An 11,666-nucleotide genomic window follows, 5' to 3' on the forward strand; every position below is an offset into this window, starting at 1 on the left:
AATTCTTTTTTTTTTTTTTTACATTGAGGTCACCACTTATCAAGGCCCGGATTTTTATTTTCTTTTAAAGTTAATTTTTTTTTTTTTAAATGGAGGTCACCACTTATCAAGGCCCGGATTTTTATTTTCTTTTAAAGTTAATTTTTTTTTCTTTTTTTACATTGAGGTCACCACTTATCAAGGCCCGGATTTTTATTTTCTTTTAAAGTTAATTCTTTTTTTTTTTTACATGGAGGTCACCACTTATCAAGGCCCGGATTTTTATTTTCTTTTAATGTTAATTTTTTTTTTTTTTTTTTTTTTACATGGAGATCACCACTTATCAAGGCCCGGAATTTTATTTTCTTTTAAAGTTAATTCTTTTTTTTTTTACATGGAGGTCACCACTTATCAAGGCCCGGATTTTTATTTTCTTTTAAAGTTAATTTCTTTCTTTTTTTTTTTTTTGTTACATGGAGGTCACCACTTATCAAGGCCCGGATTTTTATTTACTTTTAAAGTTAATTCTTTTTTTTTTACATGGAGGTCACCATTTATCAAGGCCCGGATTTTTATTTTCTTTTAAAGTTAATTTTTTTTTTTCAGGGAGGTTACCACTTATCAAGGCCCGGATTTTTATTTTCTGTTAAAGTTAATTCTTTTTTTTTTACATTGAGGGCACCATTTATCAAGGCCCGGATTTGTATTTTCTTCTAAAATTATTTATTTATTTTTTTTTTTTACATGGAGGTCACCACTTATCAAGGCCCGGATTTTTATTTTCTTTTAAAGTTAATTCTTTTTTTTTTTACATGGAGGTCAACATTTATCAAGGCCCGGATTTTTATTTTCTTTTAAAGTTAGTTCTTTTTTTTTTTTACATGGAGGTCACCACTTAACAAGGCCCGGATTTTTATTTTCTTTTAAAGTTATTTTTTTTTTTTTACATGGAGGTACCCACTTATCAAGGCCCGGATCTTTTATGTTCTTTTAAAGTTAATTCTTTCTTTTTTTTACCTAATGGTCATCACTTATCAAGGCCCGGATTTTTATTTTCTTTTAAAGTTAATTCTTTTTTTTTTACATGGAGGTCACCACTTATCAAGGCCCGGATTTTTATTTTCTTTTAAAGTAAATTTCTTTTTTTTTTTTTACATGGAGGTCACCACTTATCAAGGCCCGGATTTTTATTTTCTTTTAAAGTTAATTATTTTTTTTTTTTTACATGGAGGTCACCATTTATCAAGGCCCGGATTTTTATTTTCTTTTAAAGTTAATTTTTTTTTTCTTTTTTTTACATGGAGGTCACCATGTATCAAGGCCCGGATTTTTATTTTCTTTTAAAGTTAATTCTTTTTCTTTTTTTTTAAATGGAGGTCACCACTTATTAAGGCCCGGATTTTTATTTTCTTTTAAAGTTAATTCTTTTTTTTTTTACATGGAGGTAACCATTTATCAAGGCCCGGATTTTTATTTTCTTTTAAAGTTAATTCTTTTTTTTTTTTTTTTACATTGAGGTCACCACTTTTCAAGGACCGGATTTTTATTTTCTTTTAAAGTTATTTTTTTTTTTTTTTAAATGGAGGTCACCACTTATCAAGGCCCGGATTTTTATTTTCTTTTTAAGTTAATTCTTTTTTTTTTTTTTACATGGAGGTCACCACTTATCAAGGCCCGGATTTTCATTTTTTTTTAAAGTTAATTCTTTTTTTTTTTTAAATGGAGGTCACCACTTATCAAGGCCCGGATTTTTATTTTCTTTTAAAGTTAATTTTTTTTTCTTTTTTTACATTGAGGTCACCACTTATCACGGCCCGGATTTTTATTTTCTTTTAAAGTTAATTATTTTTTTTTTTTTACATGGAGGTCACCACTTATCAAGGCCCGGATTTTTATTTTCTTTTAAAGTTAATTCTTTTTTTTTTTTAAATGGAGGTCACCACTTATCAAGGCCCGGATTTTTATTTTCTTTTAAAGTTAATTCTTTTTTTTTTTTAAATGGAGGTCACCACTTATCAAGGCCCGGATTTTTATTTTCTTTTAAAGTTAATTTTTTTTTCTTTTTTTACATTGAGGTCACCACTTATCAAGGCCCGGATTTTTATTTTCTTTTAAAGTTAATAATTTTTTTTTTTTTTACATGGAGGTCACCACTTATCAAGGCCCGGATTTTTATTTTCTTTTAAAGTTAATTCTTTTTTTTTTTTACATGGAGGTCACCACTTATCAAGGCCCGGATTTTTATTTTCTTTTAAAGTTAATGAGTTCTTAATCCTCTGATGAGTTAAGGGCAGAATGAATTTAAAAAGTGACATAATAATTACAGTCTGTGCTACGAAATAGGTGGTGTCAAGAATTGAACATTTTAACATACTGAAAGAAATAAACATTAACGTCTTGGAATTTGGAATATAGATTTTTTCTCATTTATTTGAATATGCTCTGTATATATACACATCGAGTTTCATAAATAAAAAGATTTTGTATAAATAAAGGGTGCAATTTAATTAAATAAGCATATTTTATAATTATCAAGCCCCCCCCCCTTAAGAATACTTAAAGATGTGCAGATGTGCACTGTTTGGGAATTATAAACCAAGAGGTAGTCAACTAGCGTTTATGCGACATCAACAACTTCCTGTCGTTTTAATACTCTGGATTGTTTAATGTCTGCGCACAAATTGTGCGTTTATTAGTTAGTAATTCACTTCATTCTCGTGGCAACTGTTTGGTGGCCCATAGATAAAGGCTTAGCAAATGGAGTAAAAGTGGAATTGTGGGTGGGTTTGAATCTCCCAAACAAGTAGGAATTGTCACCTCCTACACTGATGATTGCGTAAATATCAAACACTAGTGTCTGTAAGTATAAAATAATAGTTATTATTATCATTAAGCTACACAGAAACATTTATAGTTCATTCCAGGAAAAAAAAATCAAACTAATTACTCTACTAGGCTCTATTCACTACTCAGCACTGTTGAAGATATTTATAATGTTCAAATCTCTGTACTTATCTCTATCTTTATCACACACACACACACACACACACACACACACACACACACACACACACACACACACATTTATTTTATTTTTATTTTTTTATTAGATTTTTTCACCCCAAACAAGGCACATTGCCACTTTGATGTAGGGGACTACTATCAGGGACCTAAGCTACAGGGGCACTATGTAGGGAGTTGGGCAGTAAGATGTCGGTTCACATTACACTTGAACTTCTGCATGTCAATACAGTTGGGGAAGCAGGGACCCAGAAGGGAATTCCAAAGTCTAGCAGTTCTGGGGAAGAAACTACTTGAGTAGAAAGCACTCTTACATACATCTAGGGATCTCTTACTGTGTTAGGGGTGGGATTTTGCTGCTTTTCGGGTTTGTCGGGGGTATTTACGTCGAAGGGGTACAAGTGCTTGCAGTTCGTCGGAGCATTCACCATTAAAGTACTATATATGTGTGTGTGTGTGTGTGTGTGTGTGTGTGTGTGTGTACGTATATATATATATATATATATATATATATATCTATATATATATACACTTTGGGAATTAGAACAAGAGTCTAAAGAGCAGAGTATATTTAATGTATTAGTACATTCAATAATACAATTAAAGAAAGAAAAGAAAACAGTGCTCGTTGTAATGTAGATATATAATAAACTCGATAGGCATATATATCCTAGAGGTATTTTAATATTAAGTAAGATGATTGATAATTTATAATTAAAATTAAAAATCAAAAATCGATTTCATAAGGAAGAACAAACAAAATCAATAAATTGTACAATCGTTTCGGAAATATATATATATATATATATATATATATATATATATATATATACTAGCAGGGGTTACCCGGCGTTGCCTGGGTGATCGGCCCCCTTCCCACTCCGAGGGGTAACAAAAAAAGTCACCCCTCTGGATTTACATGCTTGGTGCCGGCCTCCCCCCTTCAGGGAGAGATAATCCCCAACCCCACCTTCAGGGAGGAGGGTGCCTGGAGGCTTCTCCCCCCCCCCCAAGAAAAAAGTCACCTCCTCCTGGCCTCTTCGCCCCCCCCCCACCCTTGGGGGGGACACCGGCTCCCTCCTTTGGGGGGAGAAACTGCCAAGCTCCCCCCTTTCGGGTGAGAAATTGCCAGGCTTCCTCTTTTGGTGGGAGGATTGTGGCCAGCTCCCCCTGCTTGCCCGTAGGTGGGTGGAGGATCGGACGCTCTTCCATTAGGAACTCACCCTTGGGGGGAGGTGGAAGGAAAGGGTATAGCCCCTTCCCGCTTCGGATAGGATTTAATAAACGAATAGAATTAAAAAGAAAAGTAGAATCGATCAGGATCGAACACGCAAACTAACGGTTAACAGTTTAGTATGCATACCCGAATTACTCTCTTACCTTTAATAAATAAAAAAAATAAATAAAAAATGTAGTAAAAGAAAGTATAAGCAAATGAATGGATAAACGGGAACATACCAAAGTAATAAAATGAGAAAATTAAGAAAATCAGATTTACTGTGTGTGTTTATGGTGTGAAAGTCAGTGGGCTTGGTTGCCATAACAACGTGACGTACACAAGGACGGTAGTGAACGTGTGTATGTGTGCGTGTGTGCGCGTGTGCTGGGTAGTAGTACTAATAGTCTGTCCTTTGGAGGACAGCGTTTGTTTTCGTGTTGTGTGTACGTGTGTGCGGCTAGCGCCAGAATGGCGGACGTGGTGTCGGAGGTTGGATTGTGATGGCTGGTGTAAGTTTCGTAATTTTGTAATTTGTAAATGGCAAGTTAGGGAAAAAATAGACCCTTCCAAGATGGACAATAAATAAGGGCATAATATTTTATGGTAAATTTAAGAACGTAGGAACCATAGTTTTTTAGGAGATGTGATTATTGGATTAACCAATCAGAAACCGTCTGTGGCACACACATCTCTGTTTTTATAGATATAATAGAAGAAGATAATATATATATATATATATATATATATATATATATATATATATATATATAGATAGATAGATAGATTAAATCCGCTATATAAGCGGCACACAGACTACTTTTCATTGTGTCAAAGTGTCATTTTCGTCACTGTTGGACCATGAAGAGATATACTTACATATCTGCAGAAATGTGAGGGGTGTACTCACTTTTGTGATACACTGTACGCTTAAATATATTTTAATTGATGCACATACAATTGCTTTAAATAAATATTACAAATAATGCGCTTTTGATTGAATAAAGAAGACGTTGATTGAGATCCTCTCCAATCGATGTTTGAAATCAACATTTGCTAGCTGCTGCTGATGATGATTCTCGTCCCACTAACAAAACCATAAAACATATTCAGAGCGTGACATTCAATAAAAAAGCTGTTGTAAATATGCAACCAGTGTAACAAAATTAAAAGTGACTGCATAGAAAATATCTACGAATATAGATTAAATCATCCTGCACTCTACAATACAGACAAATATGTACTTATTTTTATATATTTTTTTTTTGCATGAATAATGTATCTGTCAGTCACACAAAAATTAGTGAGTAAAGAATGTTTCTTGTTTTAGCCTCGAGATAAAACTTCTTTTTCTTCCTTACTTTCCCTCTCTAACTTGCTCTAACCCAGTCTGTGGACCTATTCCACAAATCCTAAAACTCCCCCATGAAAAATCTCCAGAAAGAATACAAGATTAAACCCAGAACTCAACTTCCAACGTAGACCCCACCCCTTATCCCACATCAGGGGGTGTATGTTCCAACTTTCCAGAGGTTGAAATCCAATTACAGGAGACCAAACCAAACTTATTCTTCCTAAGTTTGTAATTAAAGGATATTCTAATTTAATATCCGAATCTGACCCCAAGATCGATATGAGCATGGAATATGTGCCTACATTAGAGATGGCTTTCTACATGGTAGGGACATCTCCAGAGAAGATCCCAAATTCCTATTACATGGAAATAGAACATGAAAAGGACTGAAATGCAGTAAAATAAATCACACAATCTTTGTACTTAACAAGATTATAATCAGATACGCGAGATATTTAAAGAAGAGATATTCAAGTGGTAAAAATGAAATCGACTTTGTGGGAAGTTAATGTTATTTTAATACAAAAAATGGGTTTCTTTCTCTAAACCACGGCATATCAAACCGTGTTTGCCGAAACATAATACTTATTGGAAACGATTAATGTTAAACGACATATTTTTCACCCATACTGCTAATTTTCAGAGAGTGTTGGGCAAATAATCATAGCTTTCCCAATCGTATTACGGTTTAAGTGAATGTAACGGTTTCGAAGAGATTTGAACGCGTATTGTCAAATTACAGAGTTCGCATAATATGTGCTTTTGGATTGCATGTGCTCACACCACTGCGTTTATTTTTTGCTCTATATTGCTTCGATAACAGCAGAGTTACTACCTATAAGAGCATATCTGAGAAAATTGACCACATCCTGTTTGCTCATTCTTCAGCTAACATTCACGCCTGTGAAGACTTCAATGTTTATAATGTGGAATAGTTAACCCACTCAAACAAGACAGATGATGAGGAGAGGTTCTGTCACGATTTCTCCATTGCTTATGACCTAACCCAGATTGTTAACGAACCCATCTGTGTGCCCGACACTGATGGTCAGTATGCAAGTCTCCGAGACCTTTTTCTCACAACTTGCCCTGAGCTATGTTCATCTTCTGTTCTGTCACCACTGTGATCTTCTGATCACTTGGTTGTCTCTGTTAAGATAAAGACACCATGTAATAAGTTCTCTGACATACCTCTCCATCGTACAGTATGTTGATACTCTATGGCTGACGGGGATAGTTTTGTACATTTATATCAGGTCTACCGCTCCATTTCATGTTTTCATAGTATCAGACCTGATGAAATAGTTAATTGTAGGTATAGGCTGCTTCATACTCTCCAAATATGATGTTACAGAGTGTTAGCTTTGTACAACAGCTAAGTCTCTCTCTCGGTTCAAAATGTTGAGATCCAGCAACAAGCAAGAGCAAGATAGCCAGCAACAAATTAAACTGCAGACCAGCTTAATGCGGGTAATGGTCTTCCGCTTTATGGTTTTTTAAATCAGAGATTTGCTTCTCCTAGAAAGGTTGCCTTCACCACGGCTTACTTACATGCATACATACATACATACATACATACATACATACATACATACATACATACAGGCAGGTGAGATATATATAATAAATAATAATTAATCGAGAATTCGCTCTATAATAAGACATAAGAAATCTGCATGAATTAAAATGTCATATTGCTGGGGCAACAGCTACTGGGGTACTATGTTGGGATTTGGGCAGCAAGATGTCGGTTCACGTTACACTTGAACTTCTGCATGTCAGTACAGTTGGGGAAGCAGTGGCCTGGAATGGAATTCCAGAGTTTAGCGGTTCTGGGGAAGAAACTACTGGAGTAGAAAGATCTTTTACATCTAGGGATCTCTACTGTGTAGGGGTGGGATTTAGCTGCCTGTCGCGTTTGTCGAGGGTGTCTACGTCGTGGGGGCACAAGTGTCTGCAGTTCGCCAGAGCATTCACCATTAAAATACTTGTAGAACAGGAAGAGGGATGCAACATTACGTCGATGGGACAGAGGCTGAAGCTTAGATGCCAGTTCAGGGCCTATCAGATTTGCAACTCTCTTTTGAACCTTGCCTAGGAGCGAGAGACTAGTAGCAGATGCACCAGCCCAAATGTGACAGCAATACACCATACATCGACGAATGGTTGCCTTATAGAGGTACAGGATATTTTCAGGTGTTAGTAGTTTTCTAGCACGGTAGAGAGAGCCTACCTTCTTCGCAGTGGCCCTGGCAACGCTTTCAATGTAATTGTTCCAATTCATGTTTCCTGTGAACGTTAGGCCAAGCAGTTTGAAAGATGTACTCTCAGATAAAGAGTCACTGGCCATTGCTATTGGTGGCAGAGAAGGTTTCTTGTAATTATTGAAGGAAACCAGTTTAGTCTTGGCAGCATTAAATGTGAACATCCATTTATGTCCCCATTCAACTACAGATTGGAAGTCATCCTCTAGTGTTTTTGCCATTTCTTTAGATATATGTTCATTTGTTTTCCTGTCATGCCTGTTATAGAGTGTGGTGTCATCAGCATATATACCCATCTCAGAGGCAATTTATGTTGGGGAGGTCATTAATGAATATTAGGAACAATAGAGGTCTTATCTAAGAAGGATTTAATTATGTTAAGTATTCACTATTTCCATTGTTTCCAATGTAATAGATGTACTGAGACTAAAGTCGCCTTCAGGACTGCCAACAACCACTGTAAATGAGTAATAAAGAACACAAGAGAGTTTTATACTCAGTTCAGTCTGTCAAGTTCAAAGTAGCTGAGCAGCAGCTTGGTTCCCACCAATTTTGGCAAATAACAAACAGGGTCCTGAATGGAAGCGTATGCTCTATCCCAACCATCATCAATCGACCTGAGGTAATCTCGTCAGCATCGGACAAAGCCAAACTATTTGCCAAAAACTTTGCAGCTAATTCTACCCTATGCAATCAGGGCTGCCAATCACCCTGTATTTCCTCCTGTGTCTGAAAACATACTATGCGACATGCAATTATCTATGCGTTATGTTGCCAAGCTAATCAAAAACCTCAATTCCAGTCAAGCAACTGGCACTGACAGCATTCCTATTATAGTGCTCAAAAAGCTTCAACCAGAACTAGCTCCCATACTTACAAAGCTGGTTAAGTGTTGTCTTAAGGAGAATTGCTTCACAACACCTTTGAAAACCTCATCAGTATGTCCCGTATTTAAAAATTCAGGTGATCGCTCATCTCCATCTCAATACAGACCGGTCAGTCTCCTATGCATCATGAGTAAATTGCTGGAATCTGTGTTAAATAGAAATGAAGTCAACATTAACTTGTCTTATAAAAACTGCTACAGAAAAAAATTAAAGAAACACGACATAGAATCAAGAAAACTGAAACTGTATAATTGTAAGGTACCCCCCCCCCACACAAACACACTTAAAAAAAAAAGTGTCGTCATTAATTGGCATTACACCAAATTTAGCCAAGATCAAAGTGTAGTATCTGTTCCGGCAGATGCTGCAGGCTATGACTAGCTATGACTAGCTATGACTAGCAAAGACCAGATGTGGGGGCAACCCCACATGCCTGACCATTAACCAGCTCCCATTTCCCACCTCTCGGGAGCTGGTCCCCTTTTTCCCTTCCCCCTCCCTTCACTCCTCACATTAAAAATCGGCCTTGTGCCTAATTTGCTCGGTGGGGGAGCAAATAAATACCATCTGTTCTTCAGATGCTGCACTTCATTTTCTTGTTCTCTTTCGGTGGAGGAGAAATCCTTCACGACTGAGACAATTTTTATTTTTGTACCTTTTCTCCACGTTAAAAAACGACCCTGGTGTCTAACTCTGTCCCGTGGGGAGGCATAGTAAATAGGTACACCAAATAGTTGAGGAGAGTCAATGAATGAAAAGACTGAGGAGAGAAAACACTAACAAGACTTCCACTGAATTCCAGCGAATAAGACTGGGACCTTGGGGAGATTTATTGCCACCCAAATTCCAGTGAAGACCAATGGTTGCTACCAATTAAAAATCAATGGTAAATGCAAACTCTTTTGTAAAGGTTACCGAAAAATGTGGAGAGTACTGGAAATCTGTGGAGACTTATAGTCACTCAGACTACAGGGAGCACCACAGGTTGTTTTCACAGAGAAATCTTTAATTATGGCCTGTGTAAAAACTACTAGTTAATAATAATAATAATAATAATAATAATAATAATAATAATAATAATAATAATAATATGGAACAAGAGGAAAATCAATATAATACTAATAATTGTAGAAGCACTAGGAACAGTCTTAAAGCACTAGAAAAAAAGGCAGAGAAATCGGAATCAAGAGGAAGATTGAGAATGTACAATGGATGATAATGCTAAAGGCAAATGAAATCTTAAGGAAAACCCTTGAATGCAGAAACATGAGCTACAAGCGCTAACCAGTCATATGGAAACCACAACAGAAGTAAAAGAAAAAGATTGTGAAACCCCACATGCAACCTAGAAATCTAAAATCGAAAAATCCTAAGTTAAGTAAACCCCCACCCCTCAACCAAAAACGGTGGTATCGGCATAGACTAACACCACATCAAATAGTTTTGAAGGGTCAAGGAGGATAGAAAGATCGAGAAGGGCAAGCACTAACAAGACCTCCACTGAATGAAATAAAATACGTTGGTTGGTTGGTTGTTTTTGTTTTACGGCATAACAACCCTTTTTGGGTTATTTAATGCCGAATCCAAAGATTTTGAAGAAAAATTTTTTTAATAGAATATATTTGTTGTTTTCACGTCGGTTTCTATTCAACCCATAGTTGGGACCCTAACAGGTACTACCACTCCAGGTCAGAGTGGACCTGGGAGCAATGGTAATTAAAGGGTGGCTCCACACTCCCCAAAGCCCACAAGCTGGGGCCTCACCACTGGATATAGTTTAAGGTCATATCCAGGACCCCCATTGAGGGACTTTTACCCTCTGCAGGTGGGGAGGGGGCAGTCGGCGTATTCTAATGCCCCACCGACAGGGCCGAAATAAAATAAGTTCAAGGCTCCTAAAATTCGTACCAGAATTGTCTGCAAGGACTCGTGGCACAGTGATTAGAGTACTTGGAAAAATCAAATGTAAAAAGAAAGTGATATACCCCAGAAAAAGGTTGTAGGTTACATCGACCGAAACGTTGTGAAAATTACACGCAAGATGAGAACAGTAGTCTGATGAATCCAAATAATACGAACAACCAATCCTTGTCTAAAAAAATTCAGAAACGTCATTTACGTAACAATATAATGGTTTATTACGTTTGCCAGATATTTGCCGTTTGGTGTCATTGCGTACAACCTTTAATCTTGTTAGCATCTCACGTAGAAAATAAGATCACATTTCTTGGAAAAAAGTTTTTTTGTTTTTGTTTTTGTTTTTGTTTTATTTATTTTTTTGCTTTCACAATGAAAAAAAAAAAACGAACAAAAGAAAAGCAGAAAGTGAAAGAAAGCATCAGTTTAATAAATTATGGGAAAATGAATTCTTATTCTTTGCAAGTTCTTCAGAAAAAAAAAACAACCCAAAAACGCATCGTTTCTGGGAGTTGTACACAACTGGCCAACTAGTAGATGGTCTGCAACAAAAAAAAAAAAAAAAAAAAAAAAAAGAAAAAGAAAACCGGTTTTCATCAAACGGACATGAAATCATATTGTCTTTTATCATTCCACCAGTATATATATATATATATATATATATATATATATATATATATATATATATATATATATATATATATAAATAATTTGATTAGTTTTTTTGGAAAAAGAATTCCAGCAGAGTGCTCAATTAAAAGGAAAATCCAAATTTTAAGAGCGTACTTATATTTTGTGTACAGAAAGTTGTTAGTTGAGACAGGTCATTGGTACCGTCGGTTTCAAGCCCGATATATATATATATATATATATATATATATATATATATATATATATATATATATATATATATATATATATATATATATATATAATCAGGGAGACCTAACGTTTTCCGGGATTGAACGAGGATCAACAAACGTTCCACTTACCCATATTTTTATTGTCATTGAAATCGGTGAAATCTC

At 35.7% G+C, this 11,666-nt stretch overlaps 1 protein-coding gene across 2 annotated transcripts in view; it reads right to left on the reverse strand.

Moving 5' to 3' along the window:
• LOC145247969 (uncharacterized) overlaps positions 1-10,776 on the reverse strand; it is a 394,038-nt gene extending 383,262 nt beyond the window's left edge. For both annotated transcript variants that reach the window (XM_080109621.1, XM_080109619.1), the window contains exons 1-2: positions 10,707-10,776; positions 8,712-8,866 (exon numbers count right to left, since the gene is read on the reverse strand). The gene's annotated coding sequence lies outside the window, so the exon portion shown is untranslated. The remainder of the gene's footprint in view (positions 1-8,711; positions 8,867-10,706) is intronic.
• Between the last annotated feature and the right edge of the window lie 890 nt (positions 10,777-11,666).

The sequence above is a fragment of the Euprymna scolopes genome, chromosome 26 (assembly GCF_053919585.1).
Source record: "Euprymna scolopes isolate OS-2025 chromosome 26, ASM5391958v1, whole genome shotgun sequence".
NCBI classification, from domain to species: domain Eukaryota; kingdom Metazoa; phylum Mollusca; class Cephalopoda; order Sepiida; family Sepiolidae; genus Euprymna; species Euprymna scolopes.